The 16555-nt window shown below is 47.1% G+C and overlaps 1 protein-coding gene across 15 annotated transcripts in view; it reads left to right on the top strand.

The window, feature by feature from the left end:
* The first annotated feature begins 9598 nt into the window (after nucleotides 1-9598).
* Nucleotides 9599-16555, top strand: part of MRAS (muscle RAS oncogene homolog) — a 40351-nt gene continuing 33394 nt past the window's right edge. For 5 of the 15 annotated variants that reach the window (XM_084289329.1, XM_084289335.1, XM_084289330.1 and 2 more), the window contains exons 1-3: nucleotides 9599-9729; nucleotides 10495-10767; nucleotides 11905-12017. The gene's annotated coding sequence lies outside the window, so the exon portion shown is untranslated. Of the gene's footprint in view, nucleotides 9730-10494; nucleotides 10768-11904; nucleotides 12018-15779; nucleotides 15967-16555 lie in introns of all 15 variants that reach the window. The other 10 variants (XM_084289331.1, XM_084289340.1, XM_084289332.1 and 7 more) reach the window with 4 other exon arrangements.

Raw genomic sequence — 16555 nt, 5'->3', positions numbered from 1 at the left:
AATAATTCCTACGAGGCATCATTTACTGATGTTAGTAAAGCTCATGGTAGTTTCAGCTTGGGGATTTCAAAGGGCTAAAGTTCTGTTTAGAGTAAGTACCCTGAGTTCAGCAAAGCTATGAACTAGATGAATATCTCCATCTTGTGCTAGTAACTCCTAACTAATCTTATTAAAACCTTTCCAGACCCAGATCAATATCTGAAATGCACTCTGTCCTGTAATTAATCTGATGAGACATGCTATCCATGTTTACAGGTCCCTTCAAGTTTTTCTTTAGAGTTTTTTATTTTAAAATTAAACTGGTTAAGTAGAAGCAGGGTCATGATCTCTGTTTCTCGGTAGCTTTTTCATGCACTTATTAAATATCCTGTACTGAGTGCACTCTAATTCAATGATCCTGCCCTGGTGAATACAGTTAGATACCAAGGTCTTAAAGACCTTGCATGGAGGCAAGTCTGTCAGTTTGATGGTTTGCATATGAAAGGCACCAGTCAGAGCAGCCTGACAGATGCATGGATATGTACCTCAAAGACACAGACATGTGATGAAGTGTGTGGAATGGCACAAGTTAGGGCAGCACCATGTCAGCAGTCCTGGCTCCCACCTTGTTCCCTCACTCCTCCTCTGCTATGTTTGGTCTGCTTCACTTCCTGAGGCCAGGGGCAATCTCTTAGGACAGTCTTCTGACACCTGGCTCTTTTGGAGTGAAGGACTATCCAACAACAGCACTGTTGATTAGTGATGGACTAAGGTACTACTGACTTTTGAGGGCATGAAAGCACCAGCCTTAAGTTTTATATGTCTTCCATAAAAAGGAGCATATGATCTTAATTAGGATTCAACTTAGAGAAAAGGAAGCCGAGGGGAGGCGTCATGGTGGCCTGCAGCTCCCTCAGGAGGAGAGCAGAGGGGCAGGCGCTGAGCTCTGCTCTCTGGGGACAGCGACAGGACCCGAGGGAACGGCATGGAGCTGGGACAGGGGAGGGTCAGGCTGGGGGTTAGGGAAAGGTTCTGCACCCAGAGGGTGGTCGGGCACTGGGACAGGCTCCCCAGGGCGGTGGTCATGGCACCAAGCCTGCCAGAGTGCAAGAAGCATTTGGACAATGCTCTCAGAAATATGGTTTGATTTTTGGGTGGTCCTGTGTGGAGCCAGGAGTTGGACTTGATGATTCTTGTGGGCCCCTTCCAGCTCAGGTTATTCTGTGATTCTGTGATCCCTGAATTCATTAATTGTATAGGTGGCAACAAGACTTGGATAAAAGTACGCTGTAAGAACAGAAGGAATTAATGGAATAATATTGTGACTCATTTTTGTTGCCATTGACCGATAGTCTCGTAGCTCACATATGGGAGAAACACTCCTCTTTCTCTTCCTTCTGCTCTGGGTTGGGATCCTGGGCTCAGTTTGGCCATACTTGTGAGCCTCATAAGGGGGTGACCCATGCACCCCCATTTCTGCAAGTGAATTGTAGGAGAGGCCTCTGCAAAGCTGGAATATCCCAGTGTGAAGTGGGGGAAAGGAGGCAGCTCTGGGTCTCTTCTCTCCCTTCCTCCTCATGGGAATTAAACATGAGAGCTAAGTGCTTGCTTTTCTGAAGCTATTATTGGCAACCAATACAAAATGTCCCTTTTCATGACAAGTAAATGACCTGCTAAGTACAAGCTATAAAAATTCAGGTCATGTTTTCTGTTTCATTAATATGCTGCCTAACAAAGCCATTGCCTGCTGGGGCTCTCCGCTGGGGAATGGGAGATAGAAAACCCTTAAGGATTTCTCACTGTCATTATGAGATAGAAAGGCAAACAGGCTTCTAAAGGAAAGAGGGCTCCCAAAAGACAGGCTGCCTTTGTGTCCTGATCTCATGAGCAACCACAGGAGGAGGGAAGTAATGCCATTTACACACACAGTCCCAGTAGTGTGGGGTCTGAATGCTTTTATGTTTCACTAATAGCTGGGCCTGACTGTCCCAGAAGTCAATAGAAAGGTTTTCCTTGATTGCAACAGGCAGTGAACCAAAAATGTTATTCAGCCAGAGAAATGTTTGTAAAGTTAGAAAGCAGGGGGAGAAGAGCAATATGAATCAGAATGAGAATCCAGGGGAGAATCTCTTTGAAATGCTTTTCTACAAAAATATTTGCTACTGTAGTGTTTGTCCCAGTTGCATCGAGAGACTTACTGGAGACTCTTGTTCTTTGCACATAAATCTGCCTTTCAGAAATCCAGGAAGCGTCTCCCTGCAAGGGACATCCAAAGTGAAATCAGAGGGTGCATCACTTCTAGGTAACTATACAGCTTCCCCATAAAAAAATGCAGGGAGGATGGGCTTGGCTAAGGCCATAATATAATTCTGCAGACGTTTGAATCCATGACACTTTTCCCTATATAGGAAGTTTGGGCTTGAAGGAGTTTGAAGAGCACTGGCTTTTGCTCTTGGCAGTGTTCAGTAGGATGTATCCTGCCCCCTTGATTGCTTTCTCTGGGCTCGTGTTCTCTGACATGCTGGCAGTGAGGACATGCTGCCCTGCCTAGGGCTGAGGTTTGGCTTTCCATCTCCGGATCAGCTCCCATTCCTCTCACCTGTCCTGCTTCCTCAGCTATGTACTGATAAGGTGAGTTTCACATGGAGGCTGAGATGCAGCAGAGAGATCTGGGATGTGACCTGACAGGTCAGTGCCGTTCAGAGGGTTATAAATATTTCTTCAAGCCAACAGGTATTTCCAGGTTTGGCATCCAGGTGTTCTGCTGAATTGCTTCCTACCAGAATTGGGTTTTAGGGATCAGGCTGCTTCCTTCCCCCTTCTGTGCTTTTCACCACCATGTACCTTGTTCTCAACAATGCTTTCACCGGCAACGCCAATGTTTTGGAGCAGCACCATCAGGCTCATTCCAGGGATACTCAGCCTGCAATGAATGCATTGATTCATAGCTTATTTTTAAAGCCAGAAGGAATTACTATGCTCATCTGCTCTGACCTCGAGTATGCAATGGGCACAGGAGTATTTATAGCTCTGTTTAGAGCATTGGGCTCTGTATACAAGCCAAGAAGGCCAAATAAAGAGCAAGGTCCCTGCCCCGCTGTAGGTCTGACAGCCATTACAAGCTCAACTGCTTTATTAAGGTATTGCCCTCAGTAAGTGGCAGGTCAGACTGGCCCTGCCAATTCCTGAGTGCATGGGCAGAGGGTTGCCTATGCACAGGGCTTGCTGCACATACATCTGTGGCCTGTTTGCAGCAGGAGCAGAAATAAGCTCCAGGTGCAAGGACAGCTATCTGGGAAATCCTGGGTTTGTGCGCTAGTGTTTCTTGGGCTCCATGCTGAGCCTGTCTCACATCTCTTGGGGGATCATCTCTCCTATGTTCAAACCGTACTGTGGCAGGCAAGAAGATGCATCAAAAAAGGTCATCAAATGAGATGGTTGAAATGAGACAGGGAAATAATAAATAATTTGCAGTGAGGTGCCTGAGAAGAGCAGGACAGAGTCACCACCAACTGCTTGCAGCTGCTACGACTCCCCCAGCAGAACACTGCTCAGTGAGTGTTCCCTGCTTGGTACTTGGAGTTGGAGGCAAAGACACGGTGTGTTCCCGAGTGCCTGCCATGATGCTGCGCCTCAGATGTGATGCTTGAACTGCCCTTTCTAAGGCTCAAGCACTCCAAGAAAATAAGCTCTCTTGTATGTATGCAATTGAGATCACTAAAACTGAAGTAATATTAATAGATAACCCCACTTCCCATGTGCCATGCTCTGTGTTCAGCACACAGCCTGTGTCCAGGCCACTTGTCTTTCTCCTATGCCTAATTCTGTTGCCTTGGCTCTTGACATGTGGTGAGTGTCTGGCCAGAAACTTGAGCACTAACTAGACAAATTAACTACACAGATTAGCCACTTTTGCTTCCTGATTTATGTTAGATCTCTGCAACTGCTGTTGCACTACCAGCAAAATGTAAGAAGCCGCCCTTGTCATTCTCTTTCCAGCTAAATGGCAACTGCAGTGTTTCTTAAAATAAGTTTTTAATAGCTAAGTTTTGTTAGTGTTCTGGTTGACATGTGCTCGTTCAGGTTCAAATTCCCCTGAGAGCCTGCGTTTTTCATGAGACTGTGTTTGTGAGTGAACACCCAACTGACTGTAACATTGCATATTGCTTGAAATTACTAAAAGGGAAAGTAATTGCCTTTTTACATGCTGAAACGGTAAAGTCAGCTGGAGCTAATTCTTTGATAGCTAAAGGAATTGGTTATTAATGTTTCTGTGTGAAGACAGCACAGCCACAGAGACCCTTGCAACTGTGAATGTCTCGGTCTTGCTCTTGGGCAAAGTGTATGCAGTCATCTCTAATCTGTTCCATCTCTCCACAAGCAGCTCACCCAGCAGTGTGAACAAATTGCCTGGAAATGTCGTCATCGGGCTTCATCTGGCACTATCTCCCTTTCTGTCTGGGTCATTGATTTCCTCATCTCCTCTGCCTTAAAACTCACATCATACATTAATTTGCGACTCTCCAGTGCTGAAGCAGCTGCACTGTGCCTTCCCTGCTCAACACCAGTAGCTTTCAGCCTCTGAAGTGTCCTTTACTGCTGCTCATCTGAAGACCTCCTGAATGTGTCTCAAGTGGCCTCCCTGCCTGCTACATAACAGCATGTGCTCTGCCAGCTTTTGTTTCATCACAAGAGAGCTTAGAGCTGTTCTGCTCTCGGAAATTGGGTAAGATTCGGTCTCCTTCCTACAATGACTCAGTGTGCTGGAGAAATGACTCCTGCCTTGTGTGAGCAGCTATCGCAGTGCACAGAGCTGTGCCAGCCTCTGCTAGCTACCAGCTCCCCTCAGGAGCGCCCCTGAGCCAGCAAGGAGCTGGGGCTGCTCCACACTCTGCTTTTATGATTGCTAAATATAGAGTCCATTGATAAATAAAACAAATCCATGAAGGGTGCAAGAACCAGCAGTTGCTACAGTGTTGTTTTAGCTAATACAGACTTTTCTTCTGTTCTCTTTGTGGCCTTTCCTTTGCAATTTGAGTGCAGATCTGCACTCCCAATTAATAATCTGCTCTCATTGAAAGGGTTTCCAGGATTAGGTTTACATTTTGCAATCGTTCCTGAAAAACGATTCTGTAAGAGAAAAAAACTCTTGTCTTACTACTCACTGAGGCTGTGGTTGCTCTGTGCTTGCACTGGGCAGAGCTTATTCCCAGTCCTGGTCTGCTGCCATCAATTGATAGCCAGGTACCACCCAGCTCCTGTATCAGGCCTGTTTGCTGAGCTGAAGCAAACCAAAGCAGATAAACTGCAAACTTTTGCTTATTGTAGGTTTGCACAGCTATTCCCAATGATCTAATCTGGCCTGCAGAAACTTACTTTTCTTGAGTTTTATTAGGAGTAACAAGGTTCCACCTGTCCCCAACACTTGTAAACTGGGTGCATCTGACATGGAAGTAAGTGCAAGATGGTAAAGCCTCAAATGTGAATCCCTTACTCCTAAATTAATGGTAATCTTAATGTGAATAATTCCATTCACAGGAAGTGTCACATGAAATGAGTCTATTTCCTTAGGGAAGTGTGTTCTTCTATAAAGCTCTGCTGATCCTTGTCTCTCTAGAAACCAAATTGTCAGTCTCTTTGTGTTGCAGCCAAATTCCTCATCCCAGGTCTGGAAAAAGTATGGAGAAATAATTCCAGAGAATCCCTTGTTATAAATAAACTGGGTGGGGGAAAGGACTCTGCAGATCCTTCCTAAAAAAAAAAAAAAAAAAAAAAAAAAAAAAAAAAAAAAAAAGGCAGCAGGCTGAAAAAGGGTATGGAGAAAGGTTTCACCTCTTGTACTAAGAGAGAAAAAAAAATCTTGATCGGGAGGCTGATGTTTGCAGTGTGTGTTCAGGGTGAGTCACATGAAAGGCAAATTGAGATAAGAGCAGAGTCCTGAAAGGAAACTACTGATTCTAATCTCTGTATCCCAGCTTGCAGGGTCTTTGCTGCAGAAATTAAAGAGCTGTGTTTCCTTGTGATGTCTCGTTAAAAGGTGCAGGATCACCAGCTTTCCAGAGCTTTCTGCTCCCTGTATGGCATATGTGCACATATATATATATATATTTACATGGTATATTATAAATATATATATATAAAACCTTTCTGGGGCTTTCCCCTCATGACCCGTTTATATTGGGTGCTGCATGGTCAGCTTGTCACAGCCCTCTTGCAGCTGTTACAGCCGTACTGTATCCTATCTTTAGCCAAGGCGTCTTTTAAGCAGTCACACATGAACTTTTACCGGGTTTATGTAGTTACATCTGAATATCACTAGATGTCCTCTACTGCTAAGTAGCTTTACCTCAGTCCATGCCAACAGCCACAGAGAAGTTTAGTGAAACGAATCTCAGCTGTTTAAGCTATGTTTTTTATAGTTCAGTTTTTCCAAGTCCATAGATGTACAGTGATATTCCTTGTCCATAGCCTGAAGGAGTGCTCCAATATCTCCTACCCACTGGACTTACAGTGAGAGCAAAGGTATTGTTTTGGTTTCATGCAGATTTGGAGCCATCTGACATGTCATAGGAGAACCTCAACTTTATCCTTTGCTCCTCATTTGAGACTGGACTATCAGGCAAGGCTCAGGCTTTGGCCTCCTTGTGCCCATCTCCACATTTAATGCCCAAGGCCAGGCCCATGGAGCTCTGTTCTAGCGCCATCTGATTCACTGTAGGATGGCACAGGAGTCTCTGCAGAGTGTAGTCAGGTACAGCCCCCTGCTCTGGCGCAACCCAGTTGGCCTCCAGGCAGCAATGCCTTGGGTTAGCTCATGAGAGTACCACCGCTAGCCCCTGGACCCTATCTCCATCCTCTGCCTTCTCTGCAGTGATCGCTTATCATAATATCATAGAATGGTTTGGGTTAGAAGGGACCTTAAAGACCATCTAATTCCAACCCCCCCGCCACAGGCAGGGACACTTCCCACCAGACCAGGTTGCTCAAAGCCCCATCCAACCTGGCCTTGAACACCTCCAGGGATGGGGCATTATCCCTGGCTGTGTGACAGTAAGGGCAGCACTACACTGGCAGGAACTTTTACAGACGAAATTTTATCCCTGCAGAGAAAACACTGCTTATTTTGTGCAAATAGCCCTGCTGTGCTGTGAATGCCACCCACTGTAGATTTCTGCTCAACATACAGGGTGCCAGGGGCGGGCAAGGGAAGTGTCCCCCAGCAGCCTGAAGGGCAGCCACCAGCAGAAGAAAGAAGCCGAGAGGCCATGTGTGGTTCACACAGCATTATCCCACTCAGTTGTAACGTAGGGCAGTAAAGAGCCACGCCATCTAGCCCTAAGAGTGAATGTTATGCTGTACAGATAATACGTCCTCTTAGAGACGGTTCGCCTGAGGTACAGGCTGACCCGAGCAGTTCAGAGACTGTACGATCACTTTAATCTATTAAGGGATGTTGAACCAGACTGGAAATGTCATGTGCTTAAAGCTGTATGGGGTAAAACGCTGGCTGAAATCTGAAGGAGCTTTTTTCTTTTAGCTTTGCATAAAGTTCCCAAGTTTGAAGTTTTGCCCATTCTGCACTCACGTCCTGCAGGGGAGGGCTGGTGCAGGAGGGCTCTTCGTGACAGCGCGTCTGCTGTCAAACCGAAGGCAACCCTTTGTTTGAGGGCTCCTTGGGGTGACTCAGCAGGATGCGAAAATGCACTTAAATAGGAGCTGTATTGTGTAAGCACCCAACCACAGCAGCATTTCCCCTGTAGCAAAATTGTTAACTAATACGCACTACAAGACATTTAATGCCGCTCCAGATACTGGCAGGAATTGAAAGAAAGATGAAATAGGAGTTTTTGGCTTTCCTCCTTACATAATTTCAACATTTCACATGGGCAGGAAGACTACTAAGAACTGAGGGATACCCAGGAGACCTAAGTGCAGGAACCTGGCCACGGGGCTTTTTTCTCAAATGCTGCTGAAGATGGTATAAAACACAGTAAAGATTTTCAGATTTGGGTGTCTGAATATTGTGCTACTCTTGATTTGGAAATAAAGGTACCTCCACATTAGCAGAAATTTGCCTGCTCTGAACTGAAATCTGTTTAAGATGCCTAAGTACAAAGCTGGATGCTCAGATTTAAAGATCTAAGTTGGAAACCTCTGGCCCACCGGTTCCAGGACTGCAGTGTCCCCAGCATTTAGTGACTTTTGTGACTCGCCAACAGGCACTGCTCACCTGCGGAGGGCACCACTCACAGGCAGGTTTGCCAGTGGTGCCCTCATTCCTGGCAACATGTGCTGATGGCAACAACGACAAAAAAAAATGTTTGCTCAAAGCTGGCCACCTCCATCATTGTACTGCACACATAAAAGGTCTGACAAAAGTCTGCCCTGAGAAAACTGAGACATTTTGTCCAGGAAGGAAAATCTGTGGCCAAAAAGCGGAGCTGAATTTTGCACCAAATTCACGCGCAAACCTGAGAGTGCTGTTGACAAACCCTTGCTTTGCAAGCCAAGCTGTTGATTCATGTGAACAAAATGTCTCAGTCCTGCGGTTCAGTCAGAAAAGCCTACAGGGGGTTCTTATGGACTCGTTTTCCGTGCCTTGAGATGGAGCGAGATTAGTGAAGAATTTACAGGCGAAGGAGGCAGCTCACTGCAGTATGTGTTTGTGGCTGCTCTGCTTCATAACAAAAGCCAACCAGTTCAGGCCCTCTTTAAATGAGCGGGGCTCACCCAGCTCACCTAGCACTGATGGACTTGAAGAGCTGAGGCTTTGTTCCTCGGGGAGCTCCAACAAGGCCAGGGCACAACACTGAGGCTACCCCAAGCCCTTGCCATCTCCCATCCGCGGAGGGCAGGGACCAGAGCTGCCAGGTGCTGGACTGCAGCCCCCCGAGATGCTCCAGAGGTGCCTGAGGATGGTGCCCAAGCTGCTCTGACACAGGGGCAGAGCTGTTGGACTCACACAAATTGCTTTCACACCGCTGTTGCCCACATCCCAGGTGTGAGCAGCGTGTGCGAGGAGGTGAGTGCTTGTGCAGGACTTCAGCTCCCTTCGGCCACCACCGGGAAGGTGCGAGGTGATGAAGGGACCTGCAGGTGAGGCACGGGTGCGAAGCTTTTGCCTCCCGGAGTCGAGGGCACGAAGAGGAGGTCAGGAAAGCAAACAGCAGCCCTGCACTGCCTTCAAGCCTCATCCCAGACAAATTCCGTGACCTGCCACAGGACGCTGCGAGGCCTCCTGCCTCCAGCACCAGCGAGCACGGCGACCCCGCGCCCACCCGGCGGCGCCGGGGCAAGGTCAGTCCTTCCCCAAACCTCCTTAATTTACCCCAGAACCCCCTTCCTGCCTCTTCCCAGCCTCTTTAAGGTCCCTCCGCCGCGATCCACCTTAAGGCGGGCGGGCCCACAGCGGGGCCGGGGGGTCTGGGCACTGCCGCCCGCTGCCCCCGATCCCCAAGCCGGAGCAGCCGCCCCAAATCAACCCCAAAATCCACTCCCCGGGAACCGCTGCCGGGGGATGCCGGGGCCCCGCCGCTACCCCGGAGCCCTCCCTCCGGTGCCTGGCGGCCCGGCTCGGCTCGGCCCGGCCCCCGGCGGCGGGGCCGCTCTATTTATAGCAGCCTCCGCGGCGATATAAGCCATGGCCGGCCAAGGGCTCCCCCGCCGCGGCAGCCGGGGCGGGAGCGGGCGGCGCTGCCCGGCCGCCTCCCGGCGGGCATGGGCGGGCTCTGAGGGCGCGGCGCGGCCCCGGTGAGCAGCGGGGAGGGGGTTTGGGGGGTTTTTTGGGGAACGGGACGGGCAGCCGGGGCGGTAGGAGGGGTGTCCGGGGGGGTGTCGCTCCCCGCCGGGGCCCTTTCCTTGCCCGGTGCTGGGGGAAAGGGGCGGGGGTGGCGGGGCCGCTGCGTGCCCCGGGGGGCTGCGTGCCCCGGGGGGTGAGGTTTGGGGAGTGGTGCCCATGGGGTTGGTGCTGGGGTTGGTGCTTCTTCTCCTCCCGAGCTTGTGGCGGGGAAGGAGGGGGCTCTGTGCAGTGAAACCTCGCTGTCGGTTGAGGGTTTGGTGCGTTTTGTTGGGTTTCTTTTCTCTCCCCCCCCCCCCGCTCCCCCTCCCTCCCCCAGCGGTTTCAGCTGCAAGCTTATCTTTTACTTTCCTCCCCTTCGCATGCTCTAATCTGGGGATTGCGAGATCTCTTATCTTGCATTAAAACTGCGTTTGGACCACTAAGTACTTTGTGAAAGCTTCCAGATTCATTTGTTCGAGCGTTTGCTAGGCTTCTCGGAGAGAGATGTAGATGCTATCTCCCCTTACAAAGAAAGAAGGAGAGGAGGAGATGTTTTCTCTTTCTTTCTTTCTTCTTTTTTTTTTTTTTTCTTCTTTTTATATTTCTTTGCTTTAAGAAAACCAGCTGAAACACAGCTGAAAGACTAGGCGTTTTCAGCTCATGTGTTTGGGATTGCAGGGGATTAGAAAGAAAGCTTGCAACTTTTTTTTTTTTCTTTTTCAATCCAACGACTCAAGATCTGGAAGCGGTGTTTGGAAACCCTGGTGCCCAGGCAGAGAAACTAAAAGCCAGGCTGGCCGAAAGTTGAGGAGCAAGCTAGAGTTAGGCTCTGGGCGGACCAGGCTCAGCATCCTGCACCTCGGCTCCCTGGGACCCCTCTCTGCGGATCTGATGACTTTACACAACGCATCGGGACCTTACCCCGTGGTGGCTCGGGGTGGAGGCTGGGGTTTTGTTAGAAGAGCAAAGCAGTGAGGAGCTGACCCCCGAGCGAGGCTGTCCCAGCACAGGTAATCGCAGCACTTCTGCACGCATCAGCTGGCACTTTTCTGCATCGGTTGCTTGATGTTATGGAAGTGTGAAAGGCTAAGGTATCAGCTCCTTAGTTATTGGGTGAGTCATCTAAAGTTAGGATTTTGGTGGCAGGCTTAAAGGGATGCTACTGACTAGAAGTATGTACACCTCATCTGGAAACTGTTGTTCATGCAGTAGTTGGCACTGATGCATCAACTTTGTAGTCATACCTGGGTATAGATGTGCTTTCTGTGTTTGTTTAGCTCAGGCCCTTTCTGCAGAAGAGAGATAAATTTCAAAGGCCTAAGTTTGCTTGGGTAAGCTGTCATGTTATTTTCCTTTACCAAGGTGCTTCTCTGTTGTTCAGAATCTGTTAGGGCCGTTGTAAAAATGGGGTTCTATTATTTTACGAAAAACTATGGGAAAGGTAAAAGAAATGACAGGGGTGTTTCAAGGAGATGATGGAGTAATAGCTTTTTTAAAAAAAAAAAAAAAAAAGCCCTCTCGGTGGCATGGCTTTGGACTGCCTAATAGAGATGGGAATTCATTCTGTATACTGCAGCCTGGAAACACAAAGGTGACAGCATCTCTTTAAAAATAATTGTGTAGCTAAAGAATGGGTGTGCTTCATATCATAGGTCTGCATCAGTTTGTTTGATTTGCTTTTATGTTGTTCCTCCATCCCAAGAGATACCTCATACAGTGCAGAGTGTAGCCCGGGTTGCAGAGGGCCAAGCACCCCACTAGCATGACTCCCAAATCAGAGCAGCTGTAGCAGGATCGGAGCTGGCCTAGCATTTGTTTTCAGAATTGATTCAAAAGGCGGTTACTGTTTACTGAAGTTTTTGGTGGGTGTTTTTTACCAGCTCAAGATTCTTTGTAGAGGAACTAAGAATTACAGAAACAAAGCTTGCATTTTTCATGGGGAGAGTTCTTTGAGGTTTGTGTGTGTGTTTGTGTGTTGGGTTGGGTGGTGGCTTTTCTTTTTTTGTCCTTTGTTGGTTGTTTTTTTTTTTTGTTTTGTTTTTTTTTTTTCTTGAACTGAGGCTAACAAGAAGGAGGAATAAAACTGCATATTCTGATAATCGAGAGTACTTCTTTCCTTCTCCCACACCACCTTTGGCACATGATAGAGACCTGCTGGTATTTCAGGACTGGAAGCAGCAGCAGCAGGAGGAGGAGCAGCCCTGTACCTGAGCTCGTGTTGTCATTGGCAAAGCAGTACATGAGGGCACTGTGAGGATAAGTGAGTACAGGACAAATGATGATGAGCCATTATCATCGCTGCCATCGTGCTGTGGTTCCTTAGTGCTCTTCTTTAGCTGGTACTGGCATCGTGTCCTGTACTGAGACCTGTGTGGCTCTTCAGCTTGCATCATGTGCTGTCGCTGGCTGCCTGGGGGTGTTTCACTGTCGGGACCAGCACAGCACAAGCTCTAAGCTCTGTTCTGCTCTTAAGTTTGCAGGGCTTCTTAAGGAAAGCTGTTTGGCTTTGTTTCTGCCCTTTATTTTTTTTGTCTTCCCTCTTTGGGTGTGAAATTCCTCTGCATGGCTGGATTCAAGCCAGGAGTCTCTACGCACCTCTCCTGCTTGCAAAGCCACGTTCCCCTGCTGACCTGTTGCATGCAGGTCAGGCAATTCGTTAGGATGAGTTAGTCTGCTCTATGAAAGCTTTAGGATCTAGACTTCAACTGGACTAGTCTTTATCTGGATTTGGCTGGTTTATTTGCTCTGCAATGCTGTCACTCCTGTCTTGCTCAGTCCCTGTGTCTGTGCTGGGGCTGTGGTGTGGTGTGCTGCCACTGTGTGTGGGAGCTGCTCTTGTCCTTGCCTCAGTGTTGTAACTTGTGTGCAACTGCACCTCCCTTTACATCCCTTACCTGTGTAGGCTGGAGGAGGGAGGGATTGCACCTTAGTGTGGCAATGTGCAGCCCTGAGCGCACAGGGGACTCGAGCTCTGGCTAGTAACATTGGTCCACAAGAACAAAGAGGCACAAGAGACTGGTATTTGCATAAGCCTCACTGCCACAAATAAGTAGATCAGGGCTGAGGGGACAGACTGAATATGGAAAATACGGAATTCATTTTCAGGCTTTCAAGATACTGCCATAGACAGGGTTGAGGAAGAGAAGTGGTCTTAACAGATATGGAAATGTGCCTTGAAAGTGACCTTTCAAAAAATCAATGATATTATTCTTGGTGTGCGAGACATCCAAATTTAATAAAATGTAAAGCATAAGGGGCTGGGAGGATTTGGTCCAAGTAAAAACAGAACAAGCGTGGGACTGGCAGATGGGAGGAACATTAGCCTGCTCCTTGGTGGAGTTGTTGCGTCTTCCTGTTGCCTACAGAAGGGACTTGATAGAAGTTAGTGGGGAGAAGTATACTGGCTGTTTACTCCATTTGAATGTCACTGGATGTATATTTTTGCATAGGGAAGTGAAAGTCCAACAGTGCAGTGGGTCGTATCCTGAGTGTTCCTAATGTAAATCCAGAGCAAGTCCATCAACTTCAGTGACATCTGCAGTAAGCCACGACTGGCTCTTTCTGAACAGAGGGAAGAAATGAGCAGCTGTATCTTAGGAGGCTGGATTTCTTGGCTTGGATTATTTTTTTTTTTGAGATTTATGACTCTTATTTTCTGTTTGAAAATGTAGCGGAGCAATTGCTGATCCATGCATGTATGTATGAGAAAATGTCAGCGGAGGAGTAATGCATATGGAAATCTTGCACAGAGAGATGGCAAACTGGCCACCTGCTCCTAGATGATGAAATAATTATACAAAAATATATCTACTGAAGTAATCATTGAGGGAAGAGGTGGGGGTAGGTTTGGGGAACTTTTTTTTTTAAGCAGTTTGTAGTACTTACTGCTGACCCTCCAACCAGCTTCACTGCTTCAGACACTGCTTCTTCAGTAAGTGGTGGCTAATGCTGTACAGGTTTCATCAGAGAGAGCAGTCCCTTGGTTCAGAGCTAGGTGGGGAGGTGGGAAACCTGCCTCCAGATGCCTTCTCTGTCACAGACTGCCTTTGGGCAGGTAGGCTGAGATCTCGTACCCTTGTACATGGATATCTGGAACTGTGAATCTGCCTCTCATTGAACCCACTTTTCTTCTTTATAATGCAGTAGTTTTGTTCTTTGTGGGGTGTTTTGGGAGCATAAATGTAGCAAACGCTGAGATACTAAAGAAGGCATCTCTGTATCTGAGATACTCTGGGACTGAAATCTCCATTCTGCTGCTTATATTCCGGCCAGAAATGGTCAGCAGAATTGCTTCTACAAATAAAGCTGCTTATTAATTTTTTTGGCTAAATACTGACCTTCTTTGTTTGTGTTTGTCTCTGAGAATTTGCTGTTGATGGGCTCGAGATTGAAATCTCAAACTACTTTTTTTTTTTACTTTTTTTTACAACTACTGTAGAGCAACTTGAAAAGTATGCTGACACCCCTTCACCTTCTCCCAGATAACATACTGCTTGTCTTGCCATGCCTGTTCTTTTTCTGAAGGTCTGCTTCTGGAAAGAATGTTGTACCAAATACATAACTTTATGTGGTGTGGTAGAAATGGTTTTATCTTTCTTCACCATCTCACCCTTCACCCTCCTCCACTGTCTGCCCCTTCTTTGTGGCTCCAAATTCCACATAATTTCATAAAAAGCTAATCTTTTGAATGTACAACAGTTCCTATATTAACTTGCTAAGCTTAAAGTTGTAAAAAAAAAAAAAAAAGTGGGCATCTTATTTTGTGGAGGGGAAAACTGATGTGTTTTCCCAAATATGGGGGGAATACCCCCAACTGGCTTGCTGAGCAGTTCTCTCCATGTTTGGTTATTGCTCTGTCTCCCAGCCAGCTCCTGAATGCATCTGCCTAGCTCAGGGTCCAGAGATGAGTGTTGCTGGGGACTGTTTCACATCTGAATGGTAACTAGTAATGATCGGACATGCTGGACCAGCTTGCTGGTTGATGTAGTGACTGATGTCTGGCCACTGAAGGCTAGGCAACTACTGCAAGCTTCCATCATCTACAGCAAAAAATGAGTAAAAACTGCATCAGCTCAGAAACAGTTGGCCATAAACCTGCTCCCTGAGTGTGGGTTAACCTCACTGTGTCCTGGAGTCAAGTCTGCTGCTCTTGTATGTTAAAGTAAGTCTTGGTTTGCTTTCTGATTTACTGGAGTGTAAATAAAGCAAGAAGGTCTTTCACATACAAGCTCACTCATCGGCATATATTAGTAACGCTCATCAGCTTTTGACTGGAACTTTGATCGCATAATTACTCTAAAAGGGTAACATATTCAAAACTACCTGTGTGACTTTGGGAGTTGGATTCCTGAGAGTCTTAGTCATTATTTTAAATAGGAATCAGTTTTCTAAGCCACACATACTCCTGAAAGTTTAAGAAAGGGCTTCTGTTATCATGTCTTTGAAAACGTCAGTTTCTGGTACAAGTGTGGCAGCTCTGCCACTCTACTTATTTCAGATATTAACTAAGGAGCTTGAAGTAAGGATTAGATTACTGAGGAAAATAAATTCTCATGGGTAATCTTATATTTTTGCAAATTGGACTTCTCTTGTATGTTCTGTCACCTGACAGCAGGATGGATAAAGATATATATTTTCTGATGCGTCTTTAGGACAGCTAAAAGGATGGCAGATATCTTGGCTATTGCTGTAGACAGAGTAAAGCATGCATTTCTTCAGATGCTACTTGGTGCACCGAATTCAAACAGCATGCAATAGAAACAGTTCAAGTCACCAGGATAAACACAGTTATCAGAGCAACAGATAAACTGAGAAAACAGTCTTCCGTGCTCTAGTATTTATGTTTGCGTTGTTAAGACTTAATTTGCTTTCAGCCTTAGGTTTCTTTTTCAGCAGTGATGGATTACTCTTGGTACTTGTGGTGCAGTTTTTTAAAGCATTCCTGGAACACTAGTAACAAAATCTATTTATTTTTGCAACATACCTGTGAGATAGAGACCTGCTATTTATCTCACTTCTGCAGCTGGGGAACTGGAGCATTTGCTGAAGCTAAACACAGCGCACAGGATCGTACACAGGAGTCTGCAGGAGGGTGCTGAGACTGGGTCTCAATTCCACTGAAAACCACCAAGCTTTGGTCCATACTCTACCCATTTGATTCTTCCTTGATGCTTCTGAGGCAGTCTGGGACGTTTCCTCAGCTGGACAAGGTGGGGTTTGTCTCCTCTAAGGAGGAAAGGTCAAGCCTGGCAGGCAGGGAGGGAGAAGATGTGTGTCTGGGGCAAGGTGGGGAGCGGGGAACATCCCCTAGCTGGAGCTGTCACCTGCTTCAGTGAGCCCAGCTTCTCTGATTCTGGCACAAGCTGCCTCACAGCTATTAAAACTTTGTTCCTCTGGACAAATCAATTTTTCCTGTGCTCAGGGCCAATTCTGCTGGTGTCCCCTTTTGGATAGAGTTGATGTAAGCGGCTGGGCTGGCTTTGAAGCCGTCTGCCCAGCTGCTGCCACAGTGCTGTGTCCCTGGGCTCCTAGGCAGAGGACGTCTGCCTTCACTCCATCTTAGCCTTGCAAGGAGCTCCAAAGTGTTTTGTGGGGGGGGAAGGAAGCTGATGTAAAGCTGGAATCTTCTGTTTTGGTTGCATGGTGAACAGTAACAATATGAGTTTTAATTCTCTGAATGCATTCACATTTATAGGAGGCTATATTTAAAAAGGAGAAAAGAATGAGTCATGGAGAGCTGTGCTGATGCTCAGTATTTGTCGTCTAGTTGTGAGGCTGAAGGCAGCAGGAGTTGAGTAA

This window comes from Netta rufina, assembly GCF_964035555.1.
Source record: "Netta rufina genome assembly, chromosome: 6".
Taxonomy (NCBI): domain Eukaryota; kingdom Metazoa; phylum Chordata; class Aves; order Anseriformes; family Anatidae; genus Netta; species Netta rufina.
This window is presented reverse-complemented; position numbering and strand designations above follow the sequence as displayed.